The sequence below is a fragment of the Lactuca virosa genome, chromosome 7, assembly GCF_052849685.1.
Source record: "Lactuca virosa cultivar CGN04683 chromosome 7, Lactuca_virosa_CGN04683_v6, whole genome shotgun sequence".
Classification (NCBI taxonomy): domain Eukaryota; kingdom Viridiplantae; phylum Streptophyta; class Magnoliopsida; order Asterales; family Asteraceae; genus Lactuca; species Lactuca virosa.
Window position 1 is genome coordinate 214,703,787 of NC_136432.1, and position 25,893 is coordinate 214,729,679.

General features: G+C 44.4%; 1 long non-coding RNA gene across 1 annotated transcript; it reads left to right on the top strand.

The window, feature by feature from the left end:
* Positions 1-873: 873 nt before the first annotated feature.
* On the top strand, positions 874-3,908 carry LOC145125310 (uncharacterized). The gene is made up of 2 exons (XR_013715922.1): positions 874-2,573; positions 3,132-3,908. It is a non-coding gene; the product is annotated as an uncharacterized LOC145125310 (long non-coding RNA).
* The last annotated feature ends 21,985 nt before the right edge of the window (positions 3,909-25,893 follow it).

The window sequence follows — 25,893 nt, forward strand, 5'->3', positions numbered from 1 at the left end:
GCGTTTAATCATGGACTCGGATCGGGACCAACTCGGCGATTTGGAAGGCCGACTCGGCGAGTTGGAGCTGTAAAGAGAGAACCCTAATTTCGGGGTTTTCCCCATATATAAAGATCATTAACCGCCCTTGTGGCCTCCCCTAGCACCTTATCTCCCTACAGAAAGTAGTTTTCGGCCGTAAACCCCCCTTGCGTGAGAAGAAGAGCTTGGTTTAGAAAACTTGGAGTGTTGAAGAAGGAATTTAGAAGAAGGAACAAGAAGGGAGGTAGTGGATCCGACATCTACACTGTATTGGTCACCATTCTAAGGTAAAAAGTCATGACCTTGACCTCTAGTAGTTTAGATCTCATTTCTTGGAAGTGAATGACCATTATTGGGAAAAATGGAGTCAAGCTTGAATCTGGACTTATGGTCCCAGATCTGGACATGTAACATCCCATTTAAAATATAATAATTAAATAATAAACTTGGAACCCGAGAAGCAATTTGTATTATTATTTTATGTTAATATAGTCCAAAACCAAATAATAATTAGTGGGGTGTTGGTCTCTGGAAGCCAAATGGCGATATTTGAATATTCAGGGGATTAATGTGTAAATTTTGGGACTTAATTGATAAAGATTTTCATAAGTCAAGGGGTGTTTGGTATTAGTTGGGTTTAATGTGTGAGGATTTATGGGGGCAGGGACTAAATGGTAAATTCTGGACTTGGGATGAAAAGAAATTGTGATGGAGGGGCTATTTGGTAACATTTGGATTTAAATTGAAAGGAAAAGGCGAATGAGGGGCTGTTTATGCCATTATGGGTTGTAGTTTGTAGGAACGGGGTATAAAGCCTCTTGAGCTCTCCGTGACCCTAACCCTAATCGGGTACTGTAGCCGCCACCCTTATACCTCCCTCTCATCTTCAACTGCCGCCACCTCCCTCCATGGACGCCGATGAAGCTGCTGCCCAGATGATGAAGACGGAGATGCCGACGAAGACCACCAGCAGGTCTGCTCCCCGGTTGTTGTTGCTGTCGTTCGAGTAGGCTTTGTCGAGAGGGAGTTCCTCCGCCAATAGCCGCTGTTGTTTCCTTGCTGCCATCGGCGCAACCCATGGTGTTGGGTTTATTTTCCGGACAAGATGCGTGTGTCGCCGTTGAAGACGAGGGCGCCGACAGATGCTGTGGTTGCAAACGATCGGAGGAGGAAGCGGGAGGCTATCGTTGTTGTTATTTCCGGCGACGGACCGTTCGTCTCCCTTGTCCGTCGCACCGCCGCTCACCATCGCTGCTAAGAGTGTTTGTGTATATGTTTCAGTCGTGTATCAGGCTTGGCGGTGCTTTGAGGGTTGCTGATTTCCATATGGATGCTTGAAGGATAGAAGGACCCAAAGATAAACCACCATGGCCGCCGACCATGGTGGCTGCCGCCTCTAGAAAGCTGTTATCGCTGTTGTTGCCGCTGGGTGGGTGGCTGGAGTATATTTTGATACCAGATGTGGGTGTGTGTGTTTTGTGAGGCTGAAAAGCTAGGGCTGCCACCCTCTACCACCACCGGCCGCCACGGTGCGGTTGTGTGTGTGTGTAATTAGTATGTGTTTTAGTGGTTGTGTGTGTTAAGAGGGTAATATTGTAATTTGTAACCAAAGTGAAATAATGAAAAGAAGAACCTAACCACCACCGTAGAGTGGTGGCTGCCGCCACCGGCCGCCGTGTCGGGTGGCGGTGTGCTTTGATGGTGTTTTGACTCGTTTGGATGCTTGGTCAAGGGACTAAGAAACCCTAATGGGCCCAATGAGGCTTAATGGGCTTAATAAACCCTAATGGGCCCAATGGAGCTAAATGGACCTAAAAGCCCAAACAGATGACTAATGGGCCTAGTGAAACCTTAATGAGTCTAATAAACTTTATTTGATCAAAAGACATATCAATTAGGCCTATTGGGCTAAGATGGGGTTGGAAACCCTAATTAGGGTTTAGAAAACCCTAATATTGGATTTATGGGCTTGGACTTATTGGGACCCACTTTTGGGCCATTGGAATGGAATTGTGTGATTAAGCCCAATCACACCATATGACTTGTTTAGAAGAGTGATGGACTTAATGGATTAAGTCCTTAATGGATTAAGTCCTTAATGGATTAAGTCCTTAATGTATTAAGTCCTTAATGTATTAAGCCTTTAATTGGTTAAGTGAGAAACACTTAACCCTAATTGTCATTTTATGTGAAACCCTAATTTGACTTCGGCTTTGTGTTGGGCCTTTTATTGGGCTTTGGTAATTGGATTATTAATGGACCATCCAAGAATGATCATATAGACTAGAATATGTTGATGGGCTTAGGGTAAGGCCCATATGAGGGTGTAGGCCCAATTTGGAAAATTGGGCCATAGTTTGGGCCTTGATGATTATATGATATTGGGCCATATGTTGGGCTTTGGCCCATTACTTGACTTTTGGGTCTTTGGAGTGTGATTTGGACCTGGGGCTTGGAACCCAATTATTAATTGGGTATTGTTTGATGTTGACACTTCGGGAATCTGTCAACCAGCAGCTGGAGTTTTATCTGCTGGACTTCAGCAATGCCAGGTGAGTTCTCCTCACTATATCAACAGGGTCTAAGGCACCAAGGCCGGCCCTTTATGGATTGTATTCGGATTATTGCATGTTATGCTTACTGATTTACATCCTGGTAGTTAGGATGGTGATATGCTATGCTTTAGTGACCCGGTTGGGTCGGTATCCTGGTATATAGGATGATGCTATGTTAGTGACCTGTTAGGTCGATATCCTGGTTATAGGATTGTTGCTATGCTTTGTGATCTGTTAGATCGGTTTGACTGTTATATATATATATATATATATATATATATATATATATATATATATATATATATATATATATATATATATATATATACATGCTAGTGTTATATGATGTCTATGTGCACATGATTGTCCTGGTTATAGGATGATGCTATGTTAGTGACCGGTTAGGTCTGTATCCCGGTTATTGGGATGTTGCTATGATTGGTGATCTGTTAGATCGGTTTGACTGTTATATGAAATGAGCTAGCGTATGATATTTATGTGTACATGTTTGTTTGATTGGGGGTTGGGTTGAGGCGGTCTTGCTCTGTGCTGTAGGCCAACATACCCGGCGAGCGATCCAGATAGGCTGTAGGCCCTGCGTGGCGGTCCAGACGTGCCGAAGGCTCGGAGAGCAGTCCAGATAGACTGAAGGCCTGTGAGGCGGTCCAGTCAGGCTGATGACTCATTATGCATGCTGTTCTGTATTGGTTATATGATATGGTTATGTTGGTATTTTGGGGAAACTCACTAAGCTTCGGGCTTACAGTTGTTGATTTTGTTTCAGGCACTTCTGATGATTGCGGGAAGGCAAAGGCGTGATCGTGCACCTCCTCATATTTTCATGATTGATTCTGGGGATACTCTGATGTGTGAACCATTTTGAAAACAAACTGTAATAACTTAATGGTTTTAAAATGTATTAAAAAGTTTAAATTTGGGTTGAATTTTATGGGTGTTACAGGACCTCTTTAGGTCCCCAATGGCATAAAGTTGCTTCCTTTATGCAGTTCAGCCTCTTTCCATGCACAAGAACCTTGTATGAAGAATAGTTTTGGAGGTATGGTCATGTGAGGCCTTGCATGCACGTAAAGTTTACATCTTTACTTGACATCTACACTAGGGAAGGCTAGATCTGAAGTTTGGGACCCTGGATACCACTGGAAAAGGCCGAAAACGAGAAGGACTAAAGGAACTCGCCGAGTCCTTTAATCGAATCGACGAGTCGACCAAGGAGTTTATGGCCAAAGAGTTTACGGCCAAAGAGTTTACGGCCAAAAAGTTTGTAACGACCCAATTTTTACAAAGAAAATTTTCATTTTTAGTTAATAAACATATTTGCGTAAACCAAGATATCCCATCATAATTGTTTTCAAACTCATAATTATTACATCATGTTTAAATTATCAGAGCGTCCCAATATAGTAAATAAGAAGAGATAGAGTGCACGTCGCGCCATCACACCTTGCCCTTGCCCTTAGGCTCGGATGTACCTGAAATAAATCCACAAACGGTAAGCTTGGAAGCTTAGTGAGTTCCCCAGAACACACCCATAACTAACGCATATCATACAAGCTAATCAGATATACAAAACATATAACTCATGCATGCCAGTCACATAAGGAGTCCCTGGAAACCCTTCAGGATCTTACTCCGGGTGCCATGGGAACCCCCACATGGTCTTAGCCCAATGCCTCGGGAACCCCCCGGGGTATTTGACCTAGGATGCCAAGGAAACCCTCCAAGGTCTTATACCTAAGTGCCTCGGGAACCCCCCGAGGTCTTTCACGCAAGTGCAGTCACAAGACATATAAATTCACAGAATGGCTAACACATATATCGTAAACACATAATGGGCCGGCCTTGGTGCCTTAGACCCATTGGTGTGGTGAGGAGACTCACCTTTGCCTGCCGAATGCCAAAGCTGATCTCCTAACTGTCAGAAATCTCCCGGGCTGAAGATAATATCACCTACGTTAGGACCTTAGATTAATAAAAGGGAAAACCCAAGCCCCAACCCTATCCATGAGGCCCAATTATCCCATCCTTGCTAATGGGCCCCAAAGTCCATGTCCAATAACCATAATGGTCCCTTTTGGCCCAAAGGTCCAACCATTGCATCCATGGCCCAAATCAGATGAAAAACACCTAACTCACAGAATCCAACCAAGCCCAAAAACCAAATGAAACCTAAAGGCTTAAAGGCCCAAAATAGATCCGGCCCAATCTGCAGTGCGTACGCTCGACGTACCATTCTGGTACGCGCAGCGTACCGGGGGTCTTAAGGACTACGTGCAGCGTACATTGAGTACGCCCAACGTTCTTCCAGATTGAGCACTTTCTCCATTAAGTGCTTAATACTCGGTTTCTTTACGTCCAAAAGCCAGATCTTAGTTGATTAATACGTCCTAAGGCATAAAGTTGCTAACTTTATGCCTTTGCATGCATCACATACACCCAAAACCTTCATTAAGACCTTTCCAAGGTCCTTAACCCTTGCATGAGACCAATACTTCCACCAAGACTCCATTTTTATACTTCAAAACGACCAAGGGACCTTAGATCTGCCATTCTCCTCTCATGGAGTTGCTTAACTCACCATAAGAGGTCTAAAGTCCAACAAAGGGACCAAACTAGAAAACCCTAGCTAGATCTAAAGATTTAAATGGAAATGTGCAAGCTTTATACCTCCAGAAGTCTTGCAAGATGACTATTAGGCAGGATTTTGAAGCACCAAATCGTTCCAAGCTTGTATGACCACTTATTCTTCTTGAAAGAACTTCCAAAATGCCCACCAAACCCTCTCTTTAAGCTCAAAACTCTCACACACTCACTCACAGCTGAAAGTATACGAAAAGAGGCTCAAGAGGCTGATAGGGTTTGGTCCAAGAGACTTAAGGATGAATAAATAGGGGGGAAAAGTCCGAAATTTAGGGTTTTGACCCTCTGATGCGTACGCCCGGCGTACCCTCTCGTACGCCCAGCGTACGTGAGACTCCTCCGCGATTACTCAACCAGAGTACGCTAAGCGTACCCATAGGTACACCCAACGTACTCAAGGGACCGAACATGCAAAATTATGAATTCTCGAGGGTTTCAAGGCATACCAGTTTTAGGGTGTTACAACTCTCCCCCACTTGAACTAGACTTTGTCCTCGAAGTCTGCAGCTGGGAATAGATTAGGATAATGCTCCCGCATCTCCTCCTCCCGCTCCCATGTCCATTCGGAGCCCTTCCGGTGCTACCACTGCACCTTTACCAACTTCACTTCTTTGTTGCGAAGACCCTTCGTCTTCCTATCCAAGATGGCTACCGGCTTCTCGACATAATTCAGGCTCCCATCCACCTGAATGTCGTCCAATGAAACAACTGCGGTCTCGTCAGCAACACACTTCCGAAGCTGAGACACATGGAAGGTGTTGTGAATCTGACTAAGCTCCTCTGGAAGCTCTAAACGATATGCCACCTTTCCCACTGGAGCCGTAATCCTGAACGGGCCTATGAATCGAGGCCCTAACTTGCCTCTTTTACGAAACCTGATGATCCCCTTCCAGGGTGACACCTTCAGCAAGACAAAATCCCCCACCTGAAACTCAAGATCTGATAGCCGTCGACCAGCATAACTCTTCTGACGCCTCTGTGCGACCCGCAACCGGTCGCGCACCTGCTGAATCAACCCGGTGGTCTTGAGTACCACCTCCGTCCTTCCCATCACCCGATGTCCAACCTCGTCCCAACACACTGGGGTCCTGCACCTCCGACCATATAACATCTCGAATGGAGCTCGATCGATACTGGCATGATAACTGTTATTATATAAGAACTCTGCCGGTGGGAGGTACGTATCCCAACTTCCTCCAAAATCCAACACGCATGCTCGCAGCATGTCCTCCAATATCTGGATCATCCTCTCACTCTGACCGTCAGTCTGAGGGTGATATGCTGTACTGAGGTACAGTTGAGTAACCAGTTCCTCGTGGAACTTCTTCCAAAACCTAGATGTAAACCGAACATCCCTATCTGAAACCACTGACATCGGCACCCCGTGCCTAGCCACCACTTCCCGAACATAGATGTCCGCCAACTTTTCTGTGGATATACTCTCGGAGATAGGAATAAAGTGGGCACTCTTCGTCAGTCTGTCCACGATAACCCATATGGAATCCACTCCCCTCGACGTCCTCGGTAGCTTCGTGATGAAGTCCATAGTGATCTCTTCCCACTTCCACATGGGGGTGGGTAACGGCTGAACCTTGCCATGAGGCCGTTGATGCTCGGCCTTGACCTTCCTGCAGGTCAAGCACCGTTCCACGAACCAGGCGATCTCCCGCTTCATGTAGGGCCACCAATAACTCAGTCTCAAGTCCCTATACATTTTAGTAGCTCCTGGGTGTATAGAGAACCTGGACTTGTGCGCCTCCTCTAGTAGCCTCTGACTCACTCCCCCTGCCACTGGTACCCATACTCGACCACATTGCGTCAGAAGGCCGCGACTATCCTTCACAAACAAAGGATACTGCCCTCGAAGCCGCTCGACCTTCCAATTCTCCTTCTTCACCCCCTCGATCTGAGCCACTTTGATCATATCCAACAAAGGAGAGGTCATCGTCATCCGCATACAAATGCCCCTTATCGGGGATCCCGCCGTCTTGCGGCTCAATGCATCAGCCACCACGTTGGCTTTCCCTGGGTGGTATAGAATCTCACAGTCATAATCCTTCAGCACATCCAGCCACCTCCTCTGCCGCGTGTTAAGGTTCTGCTGATCCATCAATACTTCAGACTCTTGTGATCGGTATAAATAATGAACCGCACTCCATATAAGTAGTGCCTCCAAATCTTGATGGGAAACACCACTTCCCCCAACTCCAGGTCGTGAGTGGGGTAATTCTCCTTGCGGGGCTTCAATTGCCTCGAGGTGTAGGCAATCACATGCCCCCTTTGCATCAGCACTGCACCCAACCCTGAAGTCGATGCATCACAATACACTACTAAATCATCCAATCCCTTCGGTAAAACGAGGACCGGAGCCTCACATAACCTCTGCCTCAAGGTCTCAAACGCGATCTGCTGTTCCGGACCCCACCGAAAGGTCACATTTTTCTTGGTTAAGCGGGTCAATGGAACAACAATCTTGGAGAAATCCTGAATGAATCTCCGATAGTAACCTGCTAAACTCAGGAAGCTACGAATCTCTGACGCATTTTTAGGCACTTCCCACCGCATCACAGCCTCGACCTTGGCTGGATCAACCGAAATACCCTCCTGATTGATGACATGCCCAAAAATTGCACCTCCCTCAGCCAGAAATCACACTTGGAGAACTTTGCATAAAGTTTCTCCACCCTCAGGGTCTCTAATACCTCCCTCAAGTGCTGCTCATGCTGCTCCCTGGTCTTTGAATAAACCAGAATATCATCGATGAAAACGATCACTGACCGATCCAACATCGGCCTACATATCCGGTTCATGAGATCCATGAACGCTGCCGGGGAATTGGTGAGCCCAAACGGCATCACTACAAAATCATAATGCCCATATCTAGTCCTGAAATCCGTCTTCGGTACATCCTCATCCCGAATCCTCATCTGATGATACCCGGACCGAAGATCAATCTTAGAGAACCAAGATGCACCATGTAGCTGATCAAATAAATCGTCGATCCTTGGCAAAGGATAACGGTTCTTCACCGTCAGTTTGTTCAACTCCCTATAATCAATGCACATCCTGTGCGATCCATCCTTCTTTTTCACGAAAAGGATCGGTGCTCCCCATGGAGAGCTGCTCGGACGGATGAACCCTCGGTCTAGCAGCTCCTGGAGCTGCATAGATAACTCCTGCATCTCCGGTGGTGCCAACCGATATGGTGCCTTTGCTATCGGGACGGCACCCGACACCAAATCGATGCGAAACTCCACTTGGCTCTCCGGAGGCACACCTGGTAAATCTTCGGGAAAACGTCCCAAAACTCCTGTACCACCGGCATACTGCCCACATCCGCCATCGTCTCTACCCTCGTATCCGAGACATAAGCCAAAAATCCCGTACAACCCTGCTGCAACAACCTCCTAGCCTTTACTACCGAACATAAGATTGGTCCCTGCGAGGCCCTCTCCCCATGAATAACCAATTCTCCCCCACTTGGGGTTCGAACCCTGACTGACTGGTGCTCACAATCTATCATGGCCCTGTTGTCCCCCAACCAATCCATACCCATAATCACCTTCAACCCTCGCAATGGTATCATGACTAAATCGACGCGAAAGCTCTCGCCATGCACATTCAGGACACAGTCCCGATACACCCTCGCAGCACTCACGGTACGGTCGTCTGCAATCTCCAACTCGAGTGGGGAATCCAAAGTCCCTGGCGCATCCCGAAATTTCTTGCTAAGCGCAAGAGACACAAAGGATCGGGTAGCACCCGAATCAAACAGGACATGGGCCGACATACCATTGACCAAAAAGGTCCCTATACAAGCATAATACATAGGTAAGCATATCAAATAAACATGGATCAGAGAAGAATAAACACGTACCAGTCACGACATCCGGCGCTGCCCGTGCCTCCTCGGTAGTCAGCTGAAAAGCACGGCTCTTGGCCGTTGAAGCTTCCGCGCTGGCAGGGCGGCCATCGGTGATCCTCAGAGTAGTGGGCGCGGGCACCGTTACTGCTCCTCCCCCTCCCTGCAACCTAGTACAATCGGTCCGCTTGTGGCCGGTCTGGTTGCAGTGGAAACATATCAGGCCCTTCCTGGGGCAGTCCCTGCTCACGTGGCCCGACTGACCACAAGTATAACACACTGTGCCCTGACCCCTACATGCTCCTCCATGTGACCTCCCACACTTGGCACACCGGCCCCGACCCTGCTGGCCCTGACTAGACGAATCCGAGGTCTTAGGCTTTTTAGCTTGACCTACTGCTGTCTGTGCCTGCTCAGGCTTCCGCTTGGTGCGGAAGTCTAACTCCATCTCTCGCTCACGGGCCTTCTCCACCATCTCATTCAGGGTCTTGCACCCCGTGAAGCTCACAAACTCCCGGATATCATCCCTCAGCATGGAGTGATATCTCGTCCGCCTCATATCCTCGTCTCTAGCATACTATGGAATCAACAAATCTCGTTCCCGAAACTTGGCGGTGATTTCCGCCACAGTCTCGGTGGTCTGCTGGAGGTCATAAAACTCCCTCACCAGTCGTTGCACCTCAACGGGTGGTGCAAACTCCTCATCAAATCGCCGAACAAACTCGGCCCATGTCCTCTCAGCCACACCGGCTGCTCCCACCCGACTGGTCACCTCCTCCCACCAATCTCGGGCTCGGTCTCGTAACATACATGAAGCAAAACTCACTTTTGCCACATCAGGGCAAGAACTCGTTTGCTGGGCGTTCTCCATATCCGCCACCCAGCGTCGGCTAACAATGGGGTCCCTGACCCCGAAGAACTCCGACGCTCCACATGCCTTAAATGACCTGAGCCTCTCCTCCATGATCTCCATAATACCTTCCTTGACCGTCACAAAGATCACTGGGGTAGCTTCAAGGATGCCCTTCGTAACCTCGGCTGCAATGACCTCGCGTAGCCTCTCATCAATAGGCTCAGTACCACTGCCCGATCCCGATCCAGACCCTGATCCTGATCCCCCTGTCCCAAATCGTGTCATCACCATGCTAAACTGAAATGTCACAAACGATAATACTCAGGACATCTATATTGGGGATCCTCCCATACCGGTCCTCCTCAGAGTTGTCAGATCCAACATTGGTTCGGGTACAGGTCCTGTGCTTTCAGTAGTACGGGCCCAATAATACCTTCCACACCTACCTGTACCTTTCCCCAAGGCTCTACCTGATAACACCGATTCGTCCCACAAAAATCATATACCATATATCACCGTATAACCCAAAACCCAGGTCATCCTAAGATTTGTTAACAGACCCATCATATCAGGTTGCCTTTATGCATGCAAATTATACACAGAAGAGGATCAAATAGACTTTCGAATAAAAGATTCTACCCTAGGACCACAACCAAACAAGGAACAGGAAATAAGGCCAAATCAGTCATTCTGAGGCTATAAGCTCCTAACCGTGTACAATTTTAAAACATACACATAGCAAGTTCCATATAATCAACAAGGCTCACATATCAGTATAGCATGGCTAACATATTGGGGAACTACTTACTTGGCTCGGCTGATCACGCGCGTTGCACTCCCATCTCTTCATTTTAAAAAAATATGTTTTATGTTATCTTTTGAAAACAATTTTTACCATTCCCTTAGTTTGAGTCCTGACACACCCGAGGGTGTGCCCGAATCTCTCAAACCAAGGCTCTGATACCAACTTGTAACGACCCAATTTTTACAAAGAAAATTTTCACTTTTAGTTAATAAACTTATTTGCGTAAACCAAGATATCCCATCATAATTGTTTTCAAACTCATAATTATTACATCATGTTTAAATTATCAGAGCATCCCAATATAGTAAATAAGAAGAGATAGAGTACACGCCGCGCCATCACACCTTGCCCTTGCCCTTAGGCTCGGATGTACCTGAGATAAATCCACAAACGGTAAACTTGGAGGCTTAGTGAGTTCCCCAGAACACACCCATAACTAACGTATATCATACAAGCTAATCAGATATACAGAACATATAAATCATGCATGCCAGTCACATAAGGAGTCCCTGGAAACCCTTCAGGGTCTTACTCCGGGTGCCATGGGAACCCCCACATGGTCTTAGCCCAATGCCTCGGGAACCCCCCGGGATCTTTGACCTAGGATGCCAAGGAAACCCTCCAAGGTCTTATACCTAAGTGCCTCGGGAACCCCCCGAGGTCTTTCACGCAAGTGCAGCCACAAGACATATAAATTCACAGAATGGCTAACACATATATCGTAAACACATAATGGGCCGACCTTGGTGCCTTAGACCCATTGGTGTGGTGAGGAGACTCACCTTCGCCTGCCGAATGCCAAAGCTGATCTCCTAACTGTCAGAAATCTCCCGGGCTGAAGATAATATCACCTACGTTAGGACCTTAGATTAATAAAAGGGAAAACCCAAGCCCCAACCCTATCCATGAGGCCCAATTATCCCATCCTTGCTAATGGGCCCCAAAGTCCAAGTCCAATAACCATAATGGGCCCTTTTGGCCCAAAGGTCCAACCATTGCATCCATGGCCCAAATCAGATGAAAAGCACCTAACTCACAGAATCCAACCAAGCCCAAAAACCAAATGAAACCAAAAGGCTCAAAGGCCCAAAATAGATCCGACCCAATTTGCAGTGCGTACGCTCGGCGTACCATTCTAGTACGCGCAGCGTACCGGGGTCTTAAGGACTACGCGCACCGTACATTGACTATGCCCAGCGTTCTTCCAGATTGAGCACTTTCTCCATTAAGTGCTTAATACTCGGTTTCTTTACGTCCAAAAGCCAGATCTGAGTTGATTAATACGTCCTAAGGCATAAAGTTGCTAACTTTATGCCTTTGCATGCATCACATACACCCAAAACCTTCATTAAGATCTTTCCAAGGTCCTTAACCCATTCATGAGACCAATACTTCCACCAAGACTCCATTTGTATACTTCAAAACGACCACGGGACCTTAGATCTGCCATTCTCCTCTCATGGAGTTGCTTAACTCACCAAAAGAGGTCTAAAGTCCAACAAAGGGACCAAACTAGAAAACCCTAGCTAGATCTAAAGATTTAAATGGAAATGTGCAAGCTTTATACCTCCAGAAGTCTTGCAAGATGACTATTAGGCAGGATCTTGAAACACCAAATCGTTCCAAGCTTGTATGACCACTTCTTCTTCTTGAAAGAACTTCAAAAGTGCCCACCAAACCCTCTCTTTAAGCTCAAAACTCTCACACACTCACTCATAGCTGAAAGTATACGAAAAGAGGCTCAAGAGGCTGATAGGGTTTGGTCCAAGAGACTTAAGGATGAATAAATAGGGGGGAAAAGTCTGAAATTTAGGGTTTTGACCCTCTGATGCGTACGCCCGGCGTACCCTCTCGTACGCCCAACGTACGTGAGACTCCTCCGCGATTACTCAACCAAAGTACGCTAAGCGTACCCATAGGTACGTCCAGCGTACTCAAGGGACTGAACATGCAAAATTATGAATTCTCGAGGGTTTCAAGGCATACCAGTTTTAGGGTGTTGACGAGTCACTCAAGTGACTCGACGAGTTGACGAGTTAAGCAAGGAACTCGACGAGTGGCTGGTTATACACGACGAGTCGAGGTCAACATGGACTATTGACCTTGACTATGGACTTTGACCTTGACCTTGACGTTGACCAGGGTTGATTTGAGAGTATTTATGGGATGCCGTTAAGTTAATCACTTGACGATTATAGGCAGTTGAGAAGGAGCAGCGTGTGGGATATATTTGACTTCAGCTTATCAGTTCAGCATTCGTGAGGTGAGTCTTCTCACCATACCAATGGGTCTACGACACCAAGGTCGACCCATTTTATGTGATGCAGATTATTGATTGAATAGGCGATATGATAGTATGACATTTGCATGGAAGACCACGTGGGGGTTCACGTGGCATTTGGTATTAGACCTTGGAGGGTTTCCATGACATCCTAGTATATCTGCTTGTATAGTTTGCATTATGTCTTTTTTGGTAGGAAGACCTTGTGGGGGTTCCCAAGGCAGGAAAACCTTGTGGGGGTTACCAAGACAAGAAGACCATGTGGGGATTCCCATGGCAGATAAGACCACGTGGGGGTTCCCGTGGCAATAAGTGTAAGACCCTGGAGGGTTTCCAGGGCTTCCTTATATGTTGTATGCATGGCTTATGTGATATGTGTAACTTTATAGCAAATTTGATATGTGTTATGTGGTTTGCGTGTGGGGTATGCTCTGGGGGACTCACTAAGCATTAACTTACAGTTTGTGGATTTGTTTCAGGTAGATCTGTGCCCAAGGGCAAGGGCAAAGCGTGATGGCACGACGTTCACTCTCTCACCGACATTTTATGGGACACTCTGATGATTTTAAATAAAGTTGTAATGGATGTGTATTTGGAAACTATTGTTTTGGGATTTCATGGTTTATGGAAATGGTTTGATTAATTAAAAATGAAAAAAATTCTTTTGAAAATTTCGGTCGTTACACCCTGGCCAGCTGCTGAAGCTCCACAGCCGGCGCAAACTCATCCCTAAACCTGGTCACAAAGTCTGACCAAGTCAGTGCCTCAATGGCTGGGGCTCCCAACGAATCACTAACTGCCTTCCACCAATCTCTAGCTCTGTCCCTCAAACACCCTTCAATATACTGGATCTTCGACCCCTCAGGGCAGAAGCTCGTCAACTGAGCAGACTCCATGTCTGCGATCCATCTCCTGGCAACAATGGGGTCCTTCACCCCGAGGAAGTCTAGCGCATGTAACACCCCAAAAATTCAAGCCAATTTAAAACTTTTTAAAACATTTAAAACCATTAAGTCATTACAACTTGTTTTCAAAATAGTTTAGATATCAGAGTATCCCCAGAATCAATCATGAAAATATAAGGAGGTGCACGATCACGCCTTCGCCTTCCCGCGATCATCAGAAATACCTGAAATAAAATCAACAACTGTAAGCCCGAAGCTTAGTGAGTTTCCCCCAAAATACCAACCCATACCAACCAGAACAGTTATCATATCAATACAAATACAGAACATCATGCATAATGAGTCATCAGCTTGACAGGACCGCCTCACAGGCCTTCAGTCTATCTGGACTGCTCTTCGAGCCTTTGGCACGTCTGGACCGCCACGCAGGGTCTACAGCCTATCTGGACCGCTTGCCGGGTATGTTGGACTACGGCACAGAGCAGGACCGCCTCAACCCAACCCCCAATCAAACAAACATGCGCACGTAAATATCATACGCTAGCTCATTTCATATAACAATCAAACCGATCTAACAGATCACCAATCATAGCAACATCCCAATAACCGGGATACAGACCTAACCGGTCACTAACATAGCATCATCCTATAACCAGGAAAATCATGTGCACATAGATATCATATAACACTAGCATGTATATATATAACAGTCAAACCGATCTAACAGATCACGAAGCATAGCAACAATCCTATAACCAGGATATCGACCTAACAGATCACTAGCATAGCATATCACCATCCTAACTACCAGGATGTAAATCAGTAAGCATAACATGCAATAATCCGAATACAATCCATAAAGGGCCGGCCTTGGTGTCTTAGACCCTGTTGATATAGTGAGGAGAACTCACCTGGCACTGCTGAAGTCCCGCCAATAAAACTCCAGCTGCTGGTTGACAGATTCCCGAACTGTCAACATCAAACAACACCCAATTAATAATTGGGTTCCAAGCCCAAAGTCCAACTCACACACTAAAGGCTCAATAGTCAAGTAATGGGCCAAAGCCCAACATATGGCCCAATTTTCCAAATTGGGCCCACACCCTCATATGGGCCTTACCCTAAGCCCATCAACATATTCTAGTCCACATGATTATTCTTGGATGGCCCATTAATAATCCAATTACCAAAACCCAAAAGAAAGGCCCAACACAAAGCCCAAGTGAAACTAGGGTTTCACATAAAATGACAATTAGGGTTAGGTGTTTCTCACTTAACCCATTAAGGACTTAATCCATTAAGTCCATTACTCTATTAGGTATATCATATGGTGAATTCGGGCTTAATACACAATTCCATTCAAATGGCCCAAATATGGGTCCCGATAGGTTCAAGCCCATAATTCCAATATTAGGGTTTTCTAAACCCTAATTAGGGGTTCCATCCCATATTAGCCCAATAGGCCCAATAGCTAGGTCCTTTGACCAATTAGGGTTTATTAGGCCCACTATGATTTCACTAGGCCCATTAGGGTTTCACTAAGCCCATTAGGGTTTCACTAAGCCCATTAGTCACATGCTTGGGCTTTTAGGTCCATTAAGATTTATTGGGCCCATTAGGGTTTTGGTCCCTTGTCCAAACATCCCAAACTAGTCACTATCCAACAAGGCACACCGCCACCCGACACGGCGGCCGGTGGCGGCAGGAGGAGGCAGCCACCACCTCACGGTGGTGGTTTTGACTTTCTTTCCTTTATTTCATTTGTAAAATTTACAATACCATCCAAAAAAAACACACACACATACTAATAATGTACACACACAGCCACTAAGACACACCCACCTACGGTGGTGCATGGCGGCAGCGGGGTTTTCCTCGAATCTCCGGGCAAGGAACGATCTCACAGCCCTTACACGTGAAACACACGCACACACACACTGAATCCCACTCACGACCACCCATACACCCGTGCTCGGAAAACTGAACGCAACCACCCACCTGGTGGTGCACGGTGACGACAGCAACAGCCAGAACGGTGGCTTGAGGCGGTACTGGCGGCGTTGCAGCAATAAACTGGAGAAGAGGAAGGTTTCGCGACGGCACAACCACATTCCAGCTTCTCCCGACATCCTCAGTGTTCCTTCCGACGCTTTACGCTCTTCGCCGGCAGCGGATGCGACAGCGGCGACGCTATGACGGCTTTTAATGCAACAATAGGACCTAGCCGTTCACGGCCCACGCGTCGGCGTTCAGGGTTTCCGGTGTACACAGCGCCTCCAGCAGTAGAGCAATAGTGGTGGTTTCATCGACCAGGCAGCAAGCGGGACGGTGGTTGTCGGCCTTGATGATCGGCGGCTGAGGAGGCTCCAATGGTGGCGGCCGTTACCGGGAATGAAGAGGGGGGTATAAGGAGAAGTGGCGGCTGATGAATCCGATTAGGTTTAGGGTTTTAGGAAATGGGACAGTTAGCTTATATACCCGCTCCACTCAACCATTTTTCCATAATGACGACCTTAGTCCCTCCTCCTCTATTTCCTTTCAAAACAAATCATTAATTTACCTTTTCAACCCTTGCTCCCATAATTCTTTTTCATAATAAGTCCTATAGTTACAAAACAACCCCTCCTTCATAAATTATTCTCCAATGGAGTCCATATGTTACAAAACACCCCCTGACTTCTAAAATCATTTGCAAATTAAACCCTGGATATACACTTTAACCCTCGGAATTCAAAATTATATCATTTGGCTCCCCGAAACCAACACCCCACTAATTATTATTCGGTTTTTGGGCTATAATAATTTAATAAAATAATAAAATTACTTCTCGGGGTTCCGGTTTATTATTTTCGTTATTCTTCTTAAAACGGGATGTTACAGCGCACCACATCCCCTGAATTCCTTGAAGGAGAGTGTGCGTGTCCCTGACTGAATGGCAACCATGTCACTCCGAAATGCCCTGAGGCGATCCTCCATCAGCTCGATAATCCCTTCCTTGATCGACCCGAAAATCACCGGGGTCGACTCAAGGATGCCTCTCGTGATCTTAGAAGCAATGAAATCACGTAGTCCCTCATCAACTGGCTCGGCACCCGATCCCGAACCTGATCCTGAACCTGATCCTGACCCTGAACCTCCCCCTCCGTGTCGCGTAATCACCACCATTCTGAAACAAAACACATAATTATCAGGGTTATACATAACCTCGAGAGGTCTCACACATTCTACAAGTTCCCTAGTTCTATCTCAGCCCTCCTTGACTCGATTACGGATCCTATGCTTTCAGTAGTACGAGCCCATACTACATTCCACATCTATCCGTACTTTCCTCAAGGATTGCCTTGACTTTACCAAGTCCCTTCTACTGCTACTGCACTAATCTCATCCTAGGCTTACCCTAGGGCAACTCTCCGACCTACTCTCCACCATCAGCTGCATAAGGAATCCCTGCTACCTTGACCTAACTAGCTTGCGAATACCATTACATATCACTAAGACCATATAATTCTTCGAATGAGAGGCCCTACCCTACAACGGTTGGACTCAAACAAGAGCTGCGAAATAGGGCTAGACCTAACCTTCTGAAATTATCTAGTCCTTGCAATATGTAACTTAACGTATTCGTTTACTAGTTAGTTAAAGATAACTAGAACTCCTAAAAGCACAAAGCAAGCAACATTCGAGCATTGAGTAGCCATACCAAGCATATCCTATTCAGGCCATCATATTACTGACTAATCAGTTCTAGCATGTAAATCAATAAGCACATATAGCAGGCACATAAGGCATCTCCCTTGATCCTTAGCCCTAATCTAACATGTAGTTCTCATACAAAGACAATAGGCATATAAGGCATCATTCCTAGATCCTTAGCCCTAATCTAGCATGTAGTTCTCATAATCATATCATAAAATAACATGTATGGGTATCTTGGGGAAAACTTACTTAAGCTCGGCCGGTCGCACGCACCACACACCTTGTTCTTTCTCAATACTCCTTATTTTATTTTTTAGAAAAACTATTTTCTTGTAAAAATCTTTCAAACCCTCGATTTGAGTTCAGACACCCCGAAGGTGTGTCTGAATCCCTCAAACCAAGGCTTTGATACCAACTTGTAACATCCCAAAAGTCATGACCAAAAATTTTGTTTTTAATTAAGTAACTTATAAAATTGTTTACTAAAAAACATCATCGAATCATATCATTTCATAAAACCATAGTCACATGTCTCAAAACCATATCATAAAATAGTAACAATGTCAGAGTACAATCCCAAGAATCTCATAATGCGGAAATCATGTGTGTGTGATGCGTTGCTACCATGCCGACTCCTTCCCTTTCGAAGAAGAGGTACCTGAAAACAAAACAGAAAACTGTAAGCACAAAGCTTAGTGAGTTCCCCCAACATACCTCATACCATATAACAAACATACTGTCGGGCAATTCTAGGGCGCCCGACCTACCCTGCCAGGCCATTCTGGGGTGCCCGACCTACCCTGCCAGGCTATTCTGGGGTGCCCGACCTACCCTCTGGTTTATTTGGACCGGCTACGGGGACTATTTTACCCCTACTACTACCATATAACAACATAGCATAAACCTATTGTCAAGCAATTCTGGGGTTCCTGACCTACCCATCGGTCCTCACGAACGTGACACGAGGACTATTCCCCCTACTACTGTCACATATCATCATATCATGCTAGCACATAAAACATATCAGGTAGCAGCAAACCTAGATAATTATCACAAATACAATCATCTAACAACAACTCCTACTAGTGGGCCGACATTGTGGCCGTAGACCCACTTCTACTGGAAGGTAACCAACCTCAATGTCGTGCAGTAACTGAACTTTCCTCGGCGCTGGAATCGACTCCTCTCAAACTCCTACACATAACAACCTTCCTTAATTACCATTTCATACTCATAACCCTTTCAAGGGTCAACTCAGGTCAAAGTCAAAGTCAAGGTCAACTCCATGCTCAAAGTCATCATCCTGGTTGACTCAACTCACCGAGTTGATCCATCAACTTGTCGAGTTCCATAATTCAGAGAAACTCGCATTCACAATCAGACTCGTCGAGTTACCCTCTGACTCGCCGAGTTTCTCTTTATGACAGAATTAGGACTTTCCACTTGAACTCGTCGAGTCCTTCTTTGGACTCGTCGAGTTCTCCTTCATACAGTTCAGAACATTTGCTCATTGACTCGCTGAGTTCATCCTTGAACTCGTCGAGTCCTGCTTCATAACAGTTGGGACATTGTCTTGAACTCACCGAGTTCATCCTGGAACTCGTCGAGTTCTTGATCTTCAAGTCCATATTCACGTCCATCTTGTTGAGTCCTCTTCTAGACTCAACCAGATTGCTTAGAAACAGAAAAGGTTGTGTAATGCCCGTGTTTCTAGGCTAGGCATTAATATTGACGTGATAGTCTAGGTTAACCTTTGTGACTCATTTTGAATAAATGAAAAGGAATTATGTGAATATTATGTGTTTTATGTGTTTTATGCTTAATTACTAGGAGTTAATTAATTAAGAATAAAAATGAGCGTCGAAAATAAATATTAGATAAAGCAGATATTTATTAAGAAAGTTTTAGTGGTCGTGACAAGGATTACGGATATGTAAAGAATGCCGAAATCCGAGTTATAACGAAGAAGTTATGACCTGTCGAAGTTTCGCGATAAACCGGCACGGTGCCGAATGTCGTAAAAAGTGAGTTTTTGATAAACTACTTTTTAGCCTTAGTGATCTAAACGAAACTTTTAGTGTTCGTTAAACCGAGAGTAGGTATAAAAAGAACGCCTAAATCTGACTTCGTATGAGGAAGTTATGATTTTTCGAAGTTTCAGCTTAGCAGTAGACAGCTAAAAACTCGAATTTTAGATCGAGTGATTTTTAGCCGACACGACCTAAACGAGAATCGAAGGTCTCGTAAATAGTAGCACAACGGTAAAAAGTCTGACGAAAACGGACGTCGGATGAAGAAGTTATGAATTTTTAACGGATTTCCTTTCCCGGTCTGTTAAAAATAATAATATAAAAATTAAAGTCAAAATTAGCCGACGAAGTCTAAACAAAAGTTGTAGAGCATAATTTTACCTACGCGTGCATATAAAGAACGTAAAAAACGGAGCTCGTATGCGAAAGTTATGGAGTTTATAAGATTTGGCGCGAAAATCGAGAAAAAATCCCCAAAACTGAGGAATTTCGCACACGTGGACTTCGGCCACATGTCCTCGCTTCACATCCGACGCGTGTCCGGGAATGGCTGAGTCACAGAAGCCACCTGGCGAGGCGTGTCATGTCCTTCTCGAGTCCGAGGTTCGGTCCAATAGGAGGGTGCCCCGTGTCCGATCTCGGTGTGTCATCAGCAGCGCGTCCGAACCATAGAGCTGTCCGAAGTGGTCCAATCAGAAGCCTCCAGCAGACCCTTCGCATGCGCAGCCACGTGGGAGCCCACGTGCGAACCCTTCCTGCGAGCCCTCGGATCAGCACCACCTGGAGCCTTCTCAGCCGTTGGATCAGAAGGCTCGCCCCTATAAATAGGAGGGTGCGAGACCTCCCGGGTATATTTTGGAAAATTGTCACTTTTAGCCCCTCTTTCCATATTTCTTTCATTTTAACGTCCCCCGAAGCCCCGGTATCAATTATAACCCCCGAAATACGCCACGAAGTGCCCGAGAAGCCAAGAAAATTTATCTTTTCGGTTTCGAAGCCCAACCCTTCGCAGAGCCCGGTTTCTCAATAAAACTCCCGATTTTATTAGAAACTATCGTTTTAGGAAACGAATTGCTGCCCGATTTTCATTAAATCAGGTGAGTGTGTAGTTACTTTCACCTTACACATAGATATGAAGTATTTTATATAAAATACGTGCTGTGTGAATATTTATTGTTTGTTTATTTGAGTTGGATGTTGAAGGAGTGATTAATACATGTTTTTAAATAATTTAAATTGTATATGTATTTTTATCTACAAAAAATGTTGGGTAAAACATGGGTATATGAAATAGTGGGTGTGTGATGAAAGATGAGTTGGATAAATGAGATGATCAGTGATATAGATCATAAGTTGAGGGTGAGTGGTGAAAGGAGATCATAAGTTGAGGGTGAGTGGTGAAATATGAGATAAGCCCTTACCCAAACGGTGACCCCGTCATTCAACAGAGTATGGATGACAACCATGGACTATTCTAGACGGTCTGTGGAACACTAGCAGACTTGCAACCTGTAGGTGTGTGAACTATATGTTCATCAGGCGTACTCTAAAAACCCATTGACATGTATGACAGGGGCGAATACTATCAATAATACTGTCGATAAATGAGAGCTATGGACATGTATGACAGGGGCGAATACTGTCAATAATACTGTCGATAAATGAGAGCTATGGACTTAGCACCTGTTGTATAAACCCTGGCGATGGTGTGACCTTGTGCCTATTCCTTAGGATGAATCCTTAGGAAGGAGTGATAGTTGAATCTTATGGTAAACCCTAAAGAAATAAATAAGATAATGGGGTTGGGGTAATTTGGTTGATTGATTGTTGTTTAAGTATAATAAATTTATTTATTGTGGGTTGAAAACCCTATATGCTCACCAGGCTTCCAAGCCTGACCCACTCAGCTTTTTATGATTACAGGTAGTGGACCCCGAACATAGTCGGATGATGATCATGAGTGATTTTGGATTATAGGCCAGTAGTTATAAATAACTGTTGTAAGGCTTATAATGTCTTGTTTACGCTTTTGATCTGTATCGTAACATGACATCCCGAAGTTTTGATATAAAAGGAAATTATATATTTCTTAAAGAAAGGTTTTGACAAACTTTTATCATGTTTTGTTTTGGGGACCAATTCCGCAACATCTTTTAAAAAGATTTCTCTGATTTTATTTTAAAAAGCATAAATTAAATCGGTCTTTTCTGGCCGAGAAATTAGGGGATGTCACAGTTGGTATCAGAGCATTAGTTTAAGCGAACTAAGAAATTGTAGGATTTCTAGACTTAAACTTAGAATGTCAAGTGATGATTGTGAGATGAGTGTCTACCATATTTTAGACACGAGCACTAGTTTATTTTAGGAAGGATGCCTAAAATGCTTTTATTTGCTAAATGTTTTGTGTTATAGCTATAATGATGCTATTATTTGTTCGGATCTATGGTCTGTTGCCGACCGGATATGGAAACATTATGTTTGTAGGATTCTAAGCGTATGATTACGAGATTAGAACTAACATGTAAACGTTTCGAAGTGATAAGGAGATTTATACGTCTATCGTAAATAAGCTTTCCTATCTTAAATTCTCGCCCGGTATACCGAACGTTTGTTTGGGTGTACAAAACATTATGGTGAAGACTCGTAGAGAATTGAGTAGATGGAGGAAATGAAAAGCTTATGATAGTGAATGATACCTATCAGAAGATATCGTAAGAATAGTATCTTGCCTTTAGAATATGTTTGATAAAATAACAGAACGTTTAGAGGGGTACGGTACGTCTAAAGTACACCTTCGATTGGCAGGATGATGGAATGATTGGTGTAATTTTTGAAGTTGTCCCATCGTCTGGAATTTCCATCACCAACCAAGTTGAAGTAGAATTGATGGTTGAAGATACGCATGGAAGAAGTCCTAGTAGAGTCTAGGAAAATTCTATGATTAATTGGACACATTCGTATGTGTTAAATTGTTTTGTGATTTTAGGACTTGGGGACTGCGAGACAGTACTTGGGACGAGTATGAGTAGGTGTGAATAGTAGTAGAGATCTATACTACTGGAAGCACAGGACTCACACTTGAATCAGGGAAAGTCACAAGGTTACCAAGGAACTAGTAATTGATTCCGTCTTATTCTAGTCTGTCGTTACCATCGTTTCGGTAATGACTAAGAAGATGATTGTTATTCCGACCTTAGAGGTCATATCGAATCGAGTCCGACTAAGATGAGTTTATTATGTGGTTCAGAGAACCAAGTTCGATGTAGCATTTGACTTAAGCCAGAAGATTGAAGTGAAAGATGATCAAAGCGATCAATAAAAGTATCACACTCATTGTTAAAGAAGTTGGTAGTTAGAAATGATACATGTTGAACTGTGATTGTATCACATTAGAACATGAAGGAAGGTATAGTTTGCTCCGAAATTTGTCCCTAGGAGATCTGAGTCTAAGTAGTGCAATATACAATGAGAGATCATTAGAACATGACCCATCGGTCTGTTACAATAAATGAAGGAAAGTACTTATTCCAAGAAGAAGAAGGAGTCTTCAATAAAGATTTATTTTGTAACTCGAAGGTTACAATTGAAAGTCCTACGAAGATCTGAAGCTTTTTAGGATTCGTCGGATATTACCGAAGGTTTATCCAAGGCTTTTCTTCGATCGCGACTCCATTGACAACTTTGACCCACAAAGGAGCTGTTTATACTTGGAATGAGAAGCATAAGGAAGTTTTGAGAAGTTAAAAAAAGAAGTTGTGTGAAGCACCGATTCTTTCGTTACTTGAAGGAGTTGATGACTTCACAGTTTATAGTGATACCTCTGGAGTTGGGTTAGGTTGTGTTCTGACCCAAAGGGATAAAGTGATAACGTATGCATCGAGGCAATTGAAAGAGCATGAAAAGAACTACCCCACTTATGATCTGGAGTTGGCAGCGGTAGTATTCGCCTTAAAGATATGGAGAAGGAATTGAACATGAGGCAACGGCGCTGGCTAGAGTTACTCAAGGACTACGACTGTGAGATACTTTACCACCCTAGTAAACCAAATGTTGTTGCTAATGCTCTCAGTCGGAAGGTAAATCTTGAAAAGAAAAGGCCAAGAGCGTTCAGAATTGAAGTTGTCTCGACAATTATGGAAAGTATAAAGAAAGCTCAAGAGAAAGCTTTAGAGAGAAATGACCGAAAGGAGGAACGTTTGGGCAAAACGTTGGTGTTTGATACAAAGGGTCAAGGACTGAAGGTATTCAAAGATAGGATTTGGGTACCTAAGGCGGGAGAAGTAAGAGATCTTCTGATGGAAGAAGCTCACAAAACCATGTACTCGATTCATCCCGGCAGTACGAAAATGTATAGGGATCTAAAACCCTATTACTGGTGGCCGACGATGAAGCTCGATGTTACTAAGTATGTGGCTGAGTGTGTAACTTGTGGTAGGGTTAAGGCACAACATCAGAAACCATATGGGAGTTTAGAACCTTTGCCTATACCCATGGGAAAATGGGAAGACATCACTATGGATTTTGTGACTAAACTGCCCAGAACAAGGAACGGTCACGACATGATTTAGGTGGTCGTTGATCGCTTCACTAAGAGTGCGCATTTCATAGCAGCCAACGAGAAATGGTCTATGGATAAACTTGCGAATTCTTACCTGAAGGAAATTATGAGGCTTCACGGTGTTCCGTTAACGATTATATCCGATCGTGACAGCCGTTTTACCTCAAGGTGTTGGAGGAGTCTGTAAGAGGAATTGGGTACCAAGTTGTGTTTGAATACAGCTTACCATTCGCAAACCGATGGTCAGAGCGAATAAACGATTCAAACGTTGAAGGATATGCTGAGAGCATGTACCCTGGAATTCCAAGGTAACTGGGATGAACATTTACCTTTAGTAGAATTTTCCTATAATAATAGTTTCCACTCGAACATTTAGATGGCACCTTATCACGCTTTGTACGGAGAAAAGTGTCGAGCGCCGTCACGTTGGCTGGAAGCTGAGGAAAAGCAGTTTATGGGACTTGAAATAGTCCATTAGACTGCTGAAAAGTTGAAAGTGATTAGGGAAAGGATGTTAGCTGCTCAAAAGAGCTATGCTGACACAAAAAGACAACCGATATCATTCGAAGTTGGAGATTCGGTTTTACTTAAAGTCTCGTCATGGAAGGGACTTATAAGGTTTGGTAGAAGGGGAAAGTTGAGTCCAAGGTTTATTGGACCATTTAAAAGTTCTTCAGAGGATCGGGAATCAAGCTTACAAGCTAGAATTACCGGAAGAACTAGAGGGTATTAATAATACCTTTCATGTGTGTTATTTGAGAAAGTCCACGGGAGGTGTGCCCGACATAATTCCCATTTCTGAATTAAGGTTGGATGAGAGCAAGAGGTTAATTGGAGAACCTGAGGCAATCGTTGACCGTAAGACTAAGAAGTTGTAACGTAAGATGCTCGATTTAGTTCTTGTGCGTTGGAAACATATAAATGGGTCAAATCCCATCTGTGAAACGGAGAGTGACATGGTGAGTCGCTACCCGTAGTTGTTTGTCGATGTGTGATTCCGGGGACGGAATCATCATAAGGGGGAGAGAATTGTAATACCCGTGTTTCTAGGCTAGGCATTAATATTGACGTGATAGTCTTGGTTAACCTTTGTGACTCATTTTGAAGAAATGAAAAGGAATTATGTGAATATTATGTGTTTTATGTGTTTTATGCTTAATTACTAGGAGTTAATTAATTAAGAATAAAAATGAGCGTCGAAAATAAATATTAGATAAAGCCGATATTTATTAAGAAAGTTGTAGTGGTCGTGAAAAGGATTACGATATATAAAGAATGCCGAAATCCGAGCTATAGCGAAGAAGTTATGACCTGTCGAAGTTTCGCGATAAACCGGCACGGTGCCGAATGTCGTAAAAAGTGAGTTTTTGATAAACTACTTTTTAGCCTTAGTGATCTAAACGAAACTTGTAGTGTTCGTTAAACCGAGAGTATGTATAAAAAGAACGCCTAAATCTAACTTCGTATGAGGAAGTTATGATTTTTTGAAGTTTCAGCTTAGCAGTAGACAGCTAAAAACTCGAATTTTAGATCGAGTGATTTTTAGCCGACACGACCTAAACGAGAATCGAAGGTCTCGTAAATTGTAGCACAACGGTAAAAACTCTGACGAAAACGGACGTCGGATGAATAAGTTATGAATTTTTAACGGATTTCCTGTCCCGGTCTG